Raw genomic sequence first — 13,512 nt, forward strand, 5'->3', positions numbered from 1 at the left:
TAATCCCCAGAAAACCCCTTTGCTGATTCCCCAGTGACCAGCTGATATAAGGGTGGGGAACATCACATATGAGTGACACCTATAGAAGAATAGAGGAAATACTAGAATAGGAGACATAAGAGACAACCAGCTACTCACCTGCCAATCTCACGGGAAATGAGCCCTCAGGGCCAACACAAGCCAATATATGATAAACATGCTGATGTCACAATGGTTGCTGCAGCTGTGGAGGGAGCCTATTGTGACATCATCACCTGACCACACCCACGTTCTGGAACAGTCTTACACCCCTGCTATACACTATGGGCTTGATTCACTAAACCCTGATAAGTCACATCATAGCCATTTTCGCACGGATTTTCGCGTTTGCACGAGACCGCAAATTTTCACATGTAATTGCGAATTATCACGCACAATCACGAATTATCACGCAAAAAGGATATCATTTTGAGCGATTGTGCGCAATAAATCGCAATCGCGTGCAAATGTGAAAATGCACGCCAAAACGGCCGTGATATAACTTATCACGGTTTAGTCAATCAAGCCCCATGACATCAAGTTTATTTCCTGAAAAATATCCCAAAATGCACAAATACATATGTAGGAAAACGCAAACTTTCACACATTGCCTAGTGTGTTCCCACCCTCACTGCCATGTGTATCACCGGTAGTTACATATCAGCCTGAATTATTATATAAGCATCAGAATAAATCATATTATGTATAATCCCCAGAAAACCCCTTTGCTGTTTCCCCAGTGACCAGCTGATATAAGGGTGGGGAACATCACATATGAGTGACACCTATAGAAGAATAGAGGAAATACTAGAATAGGAGACATGAGGGAGAAGCAGCTACTCACCTGCCAATCTCACGGGAAATGAGCCCTCAGGGCCAACACAAGCCAATATATGATAAACATGCTGATGTCACAATGGTTGCTGCAGCTGTGGAGGGAGGAAGCCTATTGTGACATCATCACATGACCACACCCACGTTCTGGAACATTCTCACACCCCTGCTATACATTATGGGCTTGATTCACGAAACCGTTATAAGTCATATCATGGCCAATTTCGCGCAAATTTTTGCGTTTGCACAAGACCGCAAATTTGCGCACGCAATCACGAATTATCACGCACAATCACTAATTATCGCGCGAAAATGATATCATGTTGAGTGATCATTTGCGATTGCGCGCAATAATTCGCAATCGCGTGCAAATGTGAAAATGCACGCCAAAACTGCCATGATGTAACTTATCATGGTTTAGTGAATCAAGCCCCATGACATCAAGTTTATTTCCTGAATAATATCACAAATTAGCCACCATAGCTGTATTCTGTGTTTTTTTTACACTGCAGGACTTGTTGCATATTTTTCCAAAATGCATCTAAAACGCTCATAATGAATGTCAAGGGGGACGCAGAGGTATTGCGTTTTAGTGCATTTTTTAAAGCTTTTAAAAAAACAAAAACAAAAAAACAATTGTTATGATGTGTTTCTGCTTCATGTTGACTTCCTAGTGATAAGCATAAAATGCATAGAAAATGCCTACAAAATGCATATGTACGATTTATATATGTGAACCACAAACACATATCATAAACTGTGATAAGTCATATCACGGCCGTTTTCGCATGGATTTCTGTGCTTGCGCGCAATCGTGAATTTGCGCATGCAATCGTAAATTATCATGCACAAGCACAAATTACCGTGTGAAAACGATATTATTTTTGTGCGATAATTCGCGATTGCGTGCGCTAATTTGTGATCACACGCAAATGCGTGCCAAAACGGCCGTGATATGACTTATCACGGTTTAGTGAATCAAGCCCCATGACATCAGGGCCAACACAAGCCAATATATGATAAACATGCTGATGTCACAATGGTTGCTGCAGCTGTGGAGGGAGGAAGCCTATTGTGACATCATCACATGACCACACCCACATTCTGGAACATTCTCACACCCCTGCTATACACTATAAAATCAAGCTTATTTCCTGAATAATATCACAAATTAGCCACTATAGTTGTATTTCCCACTTATAACCAATAAAACAAACACTCAGGGTAGGGACACACTAGGCAGAAACGCTAGCATTGCTGAAACCGCAGCAGAGAATGCACATAATGCAAGTTAATAAGCCGCATGGAAAAAAGCAGATGTTTGCATTCTGCAATGTGTGTTTTTTTCAAACGTAGGACTTGCTGCATATTTTTCCAAAACGCATCTAAAACGCACATAGTGAATGTGAATAGTGACGCAGAGGTATTGTGTTTTTGTGCGTTTTTAATATGTTGAAAAAAAAAAGAATTTTGATGATGTATTTCCGCTTCCTTTTGACTTTCTTGTGATTAGTATAAAAAGCATATTAAAAATGCCTACAAAACGTATATATGTAATTTATATATATGAACCACAAACGCATGAAAACGCACGCAAAACGCAAGAAAAACACACGTACGGAACAAAAAGCATATGTTTGCAAAACGCACTGAAAATGCACAAATACATATGTAGGAAAACGCAAACTATCACACATTGCCTAGTGTGTTCCCACCCTCACTGCCATGTGTATCACTGGTAGTTACATATCAGCCTGAATTATTATATAAACATCAGAATAAATCATATTATGTATAATCCCCAGAAAACCCCTTTGCTGATTCCCCAGTGACCAGCTGATATAAGGGTGGGGAACATCACATATGAGTGACACCTATAGAAGAATAGAGGAAATCCTAGAATAGGAGACATGAGGGAGAAGCAGCTACTCACCTGCCAATCTCACGGGAAATGAGCCCTCAGGGCCAACACAAGCCAATATATGATAAACATGCTGATGTCACAATGGTTGCTGCAGCTGTGGAGGGAGCCTATTGTGACATCATCACATGACCACACCCACGTTCTGGAACATTCTCACGCCCCTGCTATACACTATGGGCTTGATTCACTAAACTGTGATAAGTCATAGCACGACCGTTTTCGCACGGATTTTTGTGCTTGCGCGCGATGGCGAATTTGCGCACGCAATCACAAATTATCATGCACAATCACAAATTACTGTGTGAAAACGATATTGTTTTTGTGCGATAATTTGCGATTGCGAGCGCTAATTTGCGATCACGCGCAAATACGAAAATGCGTGCCAAAACGGCCGTGATATGACTTATCACGGTTTAGTGATTCAAGCCCCATGACATCAAGTTTATTTCCTGAATAATATCACAAATTAGCCACCATAGCTGTATTTCCCACTTATCTATATATATAAAATCGGATGTATGTATGTATGTGTGTGTGTATGTGTGTGTGTATGTGTGTGTGTATGTGCCGTGATCACGCGAAAACCGCTTGACCGATTTGAACAAAACTTGGTACACAGATCCCTTACTACCTGGGATGATATGTTTCGGGGGGTCTCGTGGCCCCCTGCACATGTGGGCGGAGCTACAAACAGCCAATCAGATTCCACCCATTCAAGTCAATGGAAAAAATGTAAAAGGCTGCCATTCTCACAGTAATCAAGCCAAAGTCCCCACACTTGGCACAGTTGGTCACTTGGTGACCGAGGTTACAAATCCAGGAAAAGTGGGCGGAGCATAAAACAGCCAATCAAATTTCAGCCGTTCATTTTAAACGGGAAAATGTAAACTGCAGCCATTCTTAGACTGTTAATCGCAGGGTTCTCAAACTTGCCACACTTGGTCACTGGGTGAATGCGATTAAGATTCAAGAAAATGGGTGGAGCCTACAACAGCCAATCAAAATTCACCTATTGATTTTCAAGGGGAATATTTAAACTGCTGCTATTCTTACACTGTTAATGGCAGAGGCTTCAAACTTCCTACAGTCGGTCATTGGGTAACTGGGGTCCAAATTCACTAAAGGGGCGGGGCCACATACAGCCAATCAGATTTCCTTAGTGGATAAACTGCTTCCATTCACACATTTTTGATGCCAGGAACCTGAAAGCTCACAAACTTGGTCATTGAGTGACTGTGTGTCAAGGTTACAAAAAGTGGGTGGAGCCAAAACAACTTTTACTGGGAAAATATAAACTGCAACCATTCTTACACCGTTAATGGCAGGGTTCTCAAACTTTGCACAGTTGGTCATTGGGTGACAGATTAAGATTTTGGAAGGTGGGTGGAGCCTACAACAGCCAATAAAAATTCACCTTTTGATTTTCAAAGGGAATATTTCATCTGCTACCATTCTCTTATACTGGTAAAAGCAGATGCCTCAAACCTGGTACAGTTGGACACTGGGTGACTAGGGTCCAAATTCAGGAAGGGGGCGGAGCCACAAACAGCCAGATTTGTTTATTTTTCAATGGGAATATACAAAGTATTGATACCAAGGACCCCAAAGCTGATAAACTTGATAATTGAGTGACTGTATGTCAAGGTTAGAAAAAGTGGGCAGTGCCAACAACTTCATTTTTTACATTGCAGGGTTCCCAAACTTTACACAATTGGCCACTGGGTGACTGGGATGAATATTCAGAAATGTGGGTGGAGCCTACAACAGCCAATCAAAATGAACCTATTGATTTTCAAGGGGAATATTCACATTGCTACCATTCTTACACTGTTAGTGGCAGAGGCCTCAAACCTGATACAGTCAGTCATTGGGTGACTGGGGTCCAAATTCACTATAGGGGTGGAGCCACAAACAGCCAATCAGATTTGTTAGATTGATTTCAGCCATTCTGTTATTGGCAGGGTTCTCAAACGTGACACAGTTGGCCACTGGGTGACTGGGACTAATATTCAGAAAAGTGGGTGGAGCCTACAGCAGCCAATCAAAATTCACCTTTTGATTTTCAATAGGAATATTTACATTGCTGACATTCATGCACTCTTAATGGCAGAGGCCTAACATCTGCTACAGTCAGTCACTGGGAGACTGGGGATTAAATTCTGAAAGGAGCGGGCCAAAAACAGCCAATCAGATTTGTTTAATTTCAATGGTGAAATGCAACTTATTGATGCCAAAGCTCATAAACTTGGTCATTAAGTGACTGTATGTCAAGATTAGAAATAGTGGGCAGAGCCAAAAACAACTAACTTTTTACATGGGGAAATGTAAACTGCAGCTTTTCTTACACTGTTAATGGCAGGGTTCTCAAACTTCACACAGTTGGTCACTGGGTGACTAGAATTAATATTCGGAAAAGTAGGTGGAGCCTACAAGAGCCAATCAAAATTCACCTATTGATTTTCAAGGGGAATGTTGAAACTGCAGCCATTCTCACACTGTTAATAGCAGAGGCCTCAAACCTGCTACAGTCGGTCGTTAAAGAGAACCTGAACTGAAAATAAAAAGTCAAAATAAACATGCACAGGTCATACTTACCTCCCGTGCAGTCTACTCCCCAATCTCTTTCTCCTCTCCCGTGTCCCATTTGTCCACTGTGATCAATGGAATTCTCCGTTCTCCATTATAAAAATGGCCATTACCCCATAACAGCTTCCTGCTCATCACACTGTTAAACTGTAATATCGCTCACTTGAGCCATAGGGAAACATGGACATTACCTTGTACATTCAGTTGTAACTGACAGCTGCTGATATATAACTGACAGCAACTGGTATATTTCAGTTCTGACAAAATATTGTCAGAACTGGAAGTGATCACTGTAAGGAGAAAATGGTGAGCTTCTGAGAGGAACTGACAGTGAGGTAAGTATGTAATATTCATTTGCAGCGATGTCATGTGTTTATTTTAAATAATTTTACTCACTTCAGGTTCCCTTTAAGTGTTTGGGGTTCAAATTCAGTAAAGGGGCGGAGCCAAAAACAGCCAGATTTATTTGCTGGATAAACTGCTTATATTAGCACAATTTTGATGCCAGGAACCCAAAAGCTCACAAACTTGGTCATTGAGTAGTGACTGTGTGTCAAGGTTACAAAAAGTGGGTGGAGTTAAAAACAGATTTTTCTGGGAAATTGTAAACTGCAGCCTGTCTTCACTGTTAATGGCAGGGTTCTCAAACATAGCATAGCTGGTTACCGGGTGACTGGGATTAATATTCAGAAAAGTGGGTGGAGCCTAAAAATGCCAATCAAAAATCACATGTCACTTTTCAAGGAGAATATTAAAATTGCTGCCATTTTTGCACTGTTAATGGCACAAGCCTCAAACCTGGTACAGTTGGTCATTGGGTCACTGGGGTTCAAATTCAGAAAAGGGGACAGAGCCACAAACAGTGAATCAGATTTGTTTCATTTAATGGGAAAATACAAATTATTGATGCCAAGGACCCCAAAACTCACAAACTTGGGCATTGAGTAGTGACTTTGTGTCCAGGTTACAAAAAGTGGGCGGAGCCAAAAACAAATTTCACTGGAAAAGTGTAAACTGCAGCCCTTCTGTTTATTTCAGGGTTCCCAATCTTTGCCCAGATGGTCACTGAGTGACTGAGATTAATATTCAGGGAAGTGGGTGGAGCCTATAGTAGCCAATCAAAATTCACCTGTTGATTTTCAAGTGGAATATTTAAATTGCTGCCATTTTTACACTGTTAATATCAGATGCCTCAAACCTGCTACAGTTGGTCATTGGTTGACTGGGGTTCAAATGCTGGAGAGGGGTGGAGCCACAAACAGCCTATCTGATTTGTTTAATTTCTATGGGAATATACAAATTATTGATGCCAAGGACCCCAAAGCTCACAAACTTGGTCATTGAGTGTTTGTGCGTTAGGGTTAGAAAGTGGGCGGAGCCAACACCAGTCAAATACATACCCGGGCAACGCCGGGTCATCAGTGGGTGAAGACAAATACAAATTTCACTGAGAAAATGTAAACTGCAGCCATTCTGTTAATGGCAGGGTTTTTAAACTTTGCACAGTTGGTCACTGGGTGACTGAAATTAATATTCAGAAAAGTGGGTGGAGCCTACAAAAGTGAATCAAACTTCACCTGTTGTTTTTCAAGGGGAATATTTAATTGCTACCATTCTTTAACTGTTAATGGCACAGGCCTCAAACCTGGTACAGTTGGTTATTGGGTGACTGGGGTTCAAATTCAGAAAAGGGGGTGGAGCCACACACACCCAATCAGATTTGTTTCATTTCAATGCAGATTATTGATACCAAAGACCGCAAAGCTCACAAACTTGGTCAGTGAGTAATTGTGTGTTAGGGTTAGAAAAAGTAGGCGGAGCCAACACCAGCCAAATACATACCCGGGCAACGCCGGGCAATCAGCTAGTACCTCATAAAACAAACACTCAATGTAGGAACACATTAGGCAGAAACGTTAGCGTTGTGGAAAACGCAGCAGAGAATGCACATAATGCAAGTCAATGGGCCACATAGAAAAACACGTATGTTTGCATTCTGCAATGTGTGTTTTTTCAAATGCAGGACTTGCTGCATATATTTCCAAAATGCATCTAAAACGCTCATAATGAATGCCAATGGTGACGCAGAGGTATTGCGTTTTAAAAGCTTTAAAAAAAAAAACATTTGTTATGATGTGTTTCCGCTTCATGTTGACTTCCTAGTGATTAGCATAAAATGCATAGAAAAAATGCATAGAAAATGCCTACAAAATGCATATAGATTTATATATGTGAACCACAAACACAATAAAATGCAAGCACAATGCATGTGCGGAACAAAAACACAAAATGCAAACTCACTGAAAACGCACAAGTGCATATGCAGCAAAACGCTAACTTTCACGCATGGCCCAGTGTGTTCCCACTAGTGTTGGGCGAACATCTAGATGTTCGGGTTCGGGCCGAACAGGCCGAACATGGCCGCGATGTTCGGGTGTTCGACCCGAACTCCGAACATAATGGAAGTCAATGGGGACCCGAACTTTTGTGGTTTGTAAAGCCTCCTTACATGCTACATACCCCAAATTTACAGGGTATGTGCACCTTGGGAGTGGGTACAAGAGGAAAAAAAAATTAGCAAAAAGAGCTTATAGTTTTTGAGAAAATCGATTTTAAAGTTTCAAAGGGAAAACTGTCTTTTAAATGCGGGAAATGTCTGTTTTCTTTGCACAGGTAACATGTTTTTTGTCGGCATGCAGTCATAAATGTAATACATATAAGAGGTTCCAGGAAAAGGGACCGGTAACGCTAACCCAGCAGCAGCACACGTGATGGAACAGGAGGAGGCGCAGGAGGAGAAGGCCACGCTTTGTGAGACACAACAACCCCGGCCTTGCATGAGGGCAAGAAGCGTGCGGATAGCAGGCTTTGTACCGCCATGCAGTCATAAATGTAATAAAGATAAGTGGTTCAATAAACAGGGACCACGCGGCAACGCTAACCCAGCAGCAGCAGACGTGATGGAACAGGAGCAGGCGCAGGAGGAGAAGGCCACGCTTTGTGAGACACAACAACCCAGGCCTTGCATGAGGGCAAGAAGCGTGCGGATAGCATGCTTTGTACCGCCATGCAGTCATAAATGTAATAAAGATAAGTGGTTCAATAAACAGGGACCACGCGGCAACGCTAACCCAGCAGCAGCAGACGTGATGGAACAGGAGCAGGCGCAGGAGGAGAAGGCCACGCTTTGTGAGACACAACAACCCAGGCCTTGCATGTGGACAAAAAGCGTGCGGATATAGCAGCAATGCTTTTTGCCGCCATGCAGTCATAAATGTAATACAGATGAGAGGTTCAATAAACAGGGCCCGGAAACGCAACACCATCCCAGATGTTCATTGGTCATGTTACTTGGTTGGGGTCCTGGAGTGTTGCGTAGTCATTTCCAATCCAGGATTGATTCATTTTAATTTGAGTCAGACGGTCTGCATTTTCTGTAGAGAGGCGGATACGCCGATCTGTGACGATGCCTCCGGCAGCACTGAAACAGCGTTCCGACATAACGCTGGCTGCCGGGCAAGCCAGCACCTCTATTGCGTACATTGCCAGTTCGTGCCAGGTGTCTAGCTTCGATACCCAATAGTTGAAGGGTGCAGATGGATGGTTCGACACAGCTACGCCATCTGACATGTAGTCCTTGACCATCTTCTCCAGGCGATCGGTGTTGGAGGTGGATCTGCACGCTTGCTGTTCAGTGGGCTGCGGCTGCATGGGTGTCAGAAAATTTTCCCACTCCAAGGACACTGCCGATACCATTCCCTTTTGGGTACTAGCTGCGGCTTGCGTTGTTTGCTGCCCTCCTGGTCGTCCTGGGTTTGCGGAAGTCAGTCTGTCTGCGTACAACTGGCTAGAGGAGGGGGAGGATGTCAATCTCCTCTCTAAAGTCTCCACAAGGGCCTGCTGGTATTCTTCCATTTTGACCTGTCTGACTCTTTCTTCAAGCAGTTTTGGAACATTGTGTTTGTACCGCGGATCCAGAAGGGTATAAACCCAGTAATTGGTGTTGTCCAGAATGCGCACAATGCGTGGGTCACGTTCAATGCAGTCTAGCATGAATTGAGCCATGTGTGCCAGAGTCCTACCAGAATCCTCATCATCCTCTTGTGAGCGTTGTGATAGTTGTTGTGATGCATCATAGTCGTCACCTTCCTCCTGGTCTGCTTCTGCTGACCATTCGCGTTGAATTGTGGAAGTCCAACGTGCACCGCTCTGGCCCTCGTCAGTGGTGGCATGAAATTCCTGCTCCAACTCCAGCTGTTCCTCCTCCTCTTCTTCGTCATAGCTGCTGGGGCCAGCGTTCCCTGAGGCGGATGGCCTGATGTTGGTACCATCACGCTGATCGTTTTCTCCTTCAGATTCCCCCAGTTGCATCATGACAGCTGTTTCCTTGATTTTTAACATCGACCTCTTCAGTAAACACAGCAGTGGTATGGTAATGCTGACTGAAGAGTTGTCACTGCTCACAAGCAACGTGGATTGCTCAAAATTTTGGAGGACTTGGCAGAGGTCCAACATGTTGGCCCAATCGGATCCACAGAAGCTTGGCAGCTGGCCGGATGCGCCTCGGTACTGCGCCGTCATGTACTGGACCACTGCACTCTTCTGCTCGCAAAAGCGGGCTAGCATGTGCAGCGTAGAATTCCAGCGCGTAGGGACATCACACAGCAAGCGATGGTGGGGGAGATTGAAGCGCTCCTGCATCTTGGCGAGTGCCCCCGAAGCAGTACTGGAATTTCTACAATGTTTGGACACTCGACGCACCTTCAACAGCAGATCGGGCACGCCTGGGTATGTCCTCAGGAACCGCTGAACTACTAGGTTCATCACGTGCGCCAGGCAAGGGATGTGTGTCAGCTTAGCCAACCTTAAAGCGCGAATGAGATTACTCCCATTATCACACACAACCATGCCCGGTTTCAGGTCCAGCGGTGCCAGCCACAAATCCGTCTGTTCCTTTATTCCCCTCCAAATTTCCTCCCCTGTGTGCTGCTTATCCCCAAGGCAGATTAGCTTCAGCAACGCTTGCTGACGCATGCCAACAGCTGTGCTGCACTGCTTCCACGATCCTACTGCTGCTGGGTTAGCGTTTCCGGATGAGGTACAGCTTTGAGATGCGTTGGAGGAGAAGGAGTCAGAGAGGTAGGTGCTGCTGTTATCCAGTGGGAGGGACGGCGGTGCAGCTGTTTGTGGCGTGGGCAACACCCGTGCCGTAGCAGGTGAGGAATCGCTGCCAGGCTCCACAAGGTTCACCCAGTGCGCGGTAAGGGAGATGTATCGACCCTGGCCGAACGCACTCGTCCAGGTGTCAGTGGTGAGGTGAACCTTGCAGGCAACGGCATTCTTCAAGCTTCGGGTTATTTTGCTGACCACGTGCTCATGCAACTCAGGCACTGCAGAGCGTGCAAAGTGGTAGCGGCTGGGAACCACGTAACGTGGGATGGCCACTGACATCATGCCCTTGAAGCTGTTTGTCTCCACCAATCGATATGGCAGCATTTCGCAGGCCAGAAGCTTGGCTATGCTGGCTGTTACTGCCACGGCCCGGGGGTCATTTGCTGGCAATTTCCTCTTGCGCTCAAACATCTCCGACACAGACAACTGAACCGTAGCGCTGCACACGGAAGGGCTGTTGGTTGTTGTGTTTGATGAACACTGGGAGACCTCAAGAGCACTACTCCGGAAAGTGACAGTGTCAGCGTCGTCTGATGTTTGTGAATGTTGTGAACCACGCAATGGCTGGGCTACTGCTGCTGCTGAGGCGGGTCTGGTGAACCCAAGGGAGGCAGTGTTGTTTCTGGTACCCTGTCCTGACGCGTTTGCCCAAAGATAGCATGTGACGGCTCATGCTGGTGGTGGAGAGGTTGTTAATATTTTTCCCCCTGCTCAGGCGGGTCTTGCACACCTTGCAAATCGCCATGGTAACATCCTCAGTGCAGTCTTCAAAGAAAGCCCAGACTTTGGAGCACCTGCCTCCTTGCTGGCGATTTCTGTTTGCTCCTCTTTTGCCTCTCACTTGAACTTCCACGCTTGTGGTGCCTGAAATTGCGCGCCGCCTACCTTGTGGCACAAGGCGAACTCGTGCAGCAGTGTGTTCTTCAACAGACTCATCTGTGCTGCTGCTACGACGGCGATGTTCTCGTTCACAAACAAAATCTGGGTCTCTGTCCACATTGTCCATACCCTCCTCTTCCATCTCCTCAAACTCGTCATATGTCATTGTGGGCCACCGCCGTGGAGTAGAGCTCCCCACAACAACCTCTGCGCAGCACACTCCAACGTCGTCTTCCAGATCTTGTCGGCCGACCTCCTGCAATTGCAACCCCTCCTGCCCAAATTGCTCTGGGATTTGGGTTTCCGAGTCCTCTTCGGACTCGCCTTGTATTTCAGTGCGCGGTGCATTTCCCACAGTTAACGGTTGTGAATCCAGGCACAACATTTCTGGCTGTTCCTCCATTGACCTTTGAAAGGTGGAAGTTTGTTGGGCTGGGAATAGCTCCTGCGAATACCCCATTGTGTCCTGAGGTAATTCATCGGACTGGTTATCTGGCAGTTGTGTGCGTGGTGTCGCTGCCGGTTGTGTCAGCTTTGTGCCCACTGGCTCCTTGTAACTGGCTGAGGACTCGGACCTCGTGCGTGATGTGCTGGTGCTGCTTAACCCACTGCTGGACGCTTGAGAGGTCATCCAAGTAATTATCTGGTCCTGTTCTTTTGGATTTGTGAGGGTTGTTGTCCTGGACAACATGGGCGGTATTGAGTGGGTTTTCTTGGGTGCTCCCCTGTGGCCTGTACGTGAACCGTCAGGGGAAACACCTCTTCCCTTGCCCCTCCCTCTTTCACCGGATTTCTTCCTCATTTCACTTATCCTTACAGTACACGCTGACTGGCAGCAGTACAGTGGCAGTACAGAAATGCTATACAGTACCACTATTCCCAGCAACGACACAGAGCACAATGCTATACAGTGACGGGTGAGCGGTGTACCACTATTCCCAGCAGCGACACAGAGCACAATGCTATACAGTGACGGGTGAGCGGTGTACCACTATTCCCAGCAGCGACACAGAGCACAATGCTATACAGTGACGGGTGAGCGGTGTACCACTATTCCCAGCAGCGACACAGAGCACAATGCTATACAGTGGCGAACGAGCGGTGTACCACTATTCCCAGCAGACACAGAACAGTACACAGAATGCTATATAGTGTGGCTGAACGAGCGGTGTACCACTATTCCCAGCAGACACAGAACAGTACACAGAATGCTATATAGTGTGGCTGAACGAGCGGTGTACTACTGTTCCCAGCAGACACAGAACAGTACACAGAATGCTATATAGTGTGGCTGAACGAGCGGTGTACTACTGTTCCCAGCAGACACAGAACAGTACACAGAATGCTATATAGTGTGGCTGAACGAGCGGTGTACTACTGTTCCCAGCAGACACAGAACAGTACACAGAATGCTATATAGTGTGGCTGAACGAGCGGTGTACTACTGTTCCCAGCAGACACAGAACAGTACACAGAATGCTATATAGTGTGGCTGAACGAGCGGTGTACTACTGTTCCCAGCAGTGACACACAATGACTGGGGGGGACCCTGGCTAGCGTGGCTGGAGCGCGAACTACCCTGCCTGCCTACCCAAAGCTAAACCCACAGACAAATAGCGGAGATATGACGTGGTTCGGGTATTTATTTACCCGAACCACGTGACAGTTCGGCCAATCAGAGCGCGTTCGGGTCCGAACCACGTGACCCGTTCGGCCAATCACAGCGCTAGCCGAACGTTCGGGGAACGTTCGGCCATGCGCTCTTAGTTCGGCCATATGGCCGAACGGTTTGGCCGAGCACCGTCAGGTGTTCGGCCGAACTCGAACATCACCCGAACAGGGTGATGTTCTGCAGAACCCGAACAGTGGCGAACACTGTTCGCCCAACACTAGTTCCCACCCACAAAGCCAAGTGTATCACTGGTAGTTAAATATCGGCCTGAATTAATATATAAACATCAGAATAGTTGTATTTCCCACTGATAGAGATGGCCCAAACATTTCGCCGGAGAACTTGTGAACTGCGAACATTTAGCGAGTTTGACCCGCCCCCTATACTACATCATTGGGCTAAACTTTGACCCTCTACATCACAGTCA

General features: G+C 45.8%; 1 pseudogene; it reads left to right on the forward strand.

The window, feature by feature from the left end:
• The first annotated feature begins 7,428 nt into the window (after window positions 1-7,428).
• Window positions 7,429-13,512, forward strand: part of LOC137545267 (ubiquitin carboxyl-terminal hydrolase 16-like) — a 47,452-nt pseudogene continuing 41,368 nt past the window's right edge.

This window comes from Hyperolius riggenbachi, chromosome 2 (assembly GCF_040937935.1).
Source record: "Hyperolius riggenbachi isolate aHypRig1 chromosome 2, aHypRig1.pri, whole genome shotgun sequence".
NCBI lineage: Eukaryota > Metazoa > Chordata > Amphibia > Anura > Hyperoliidae > Hyperolius > Hyperolius riggenbachi.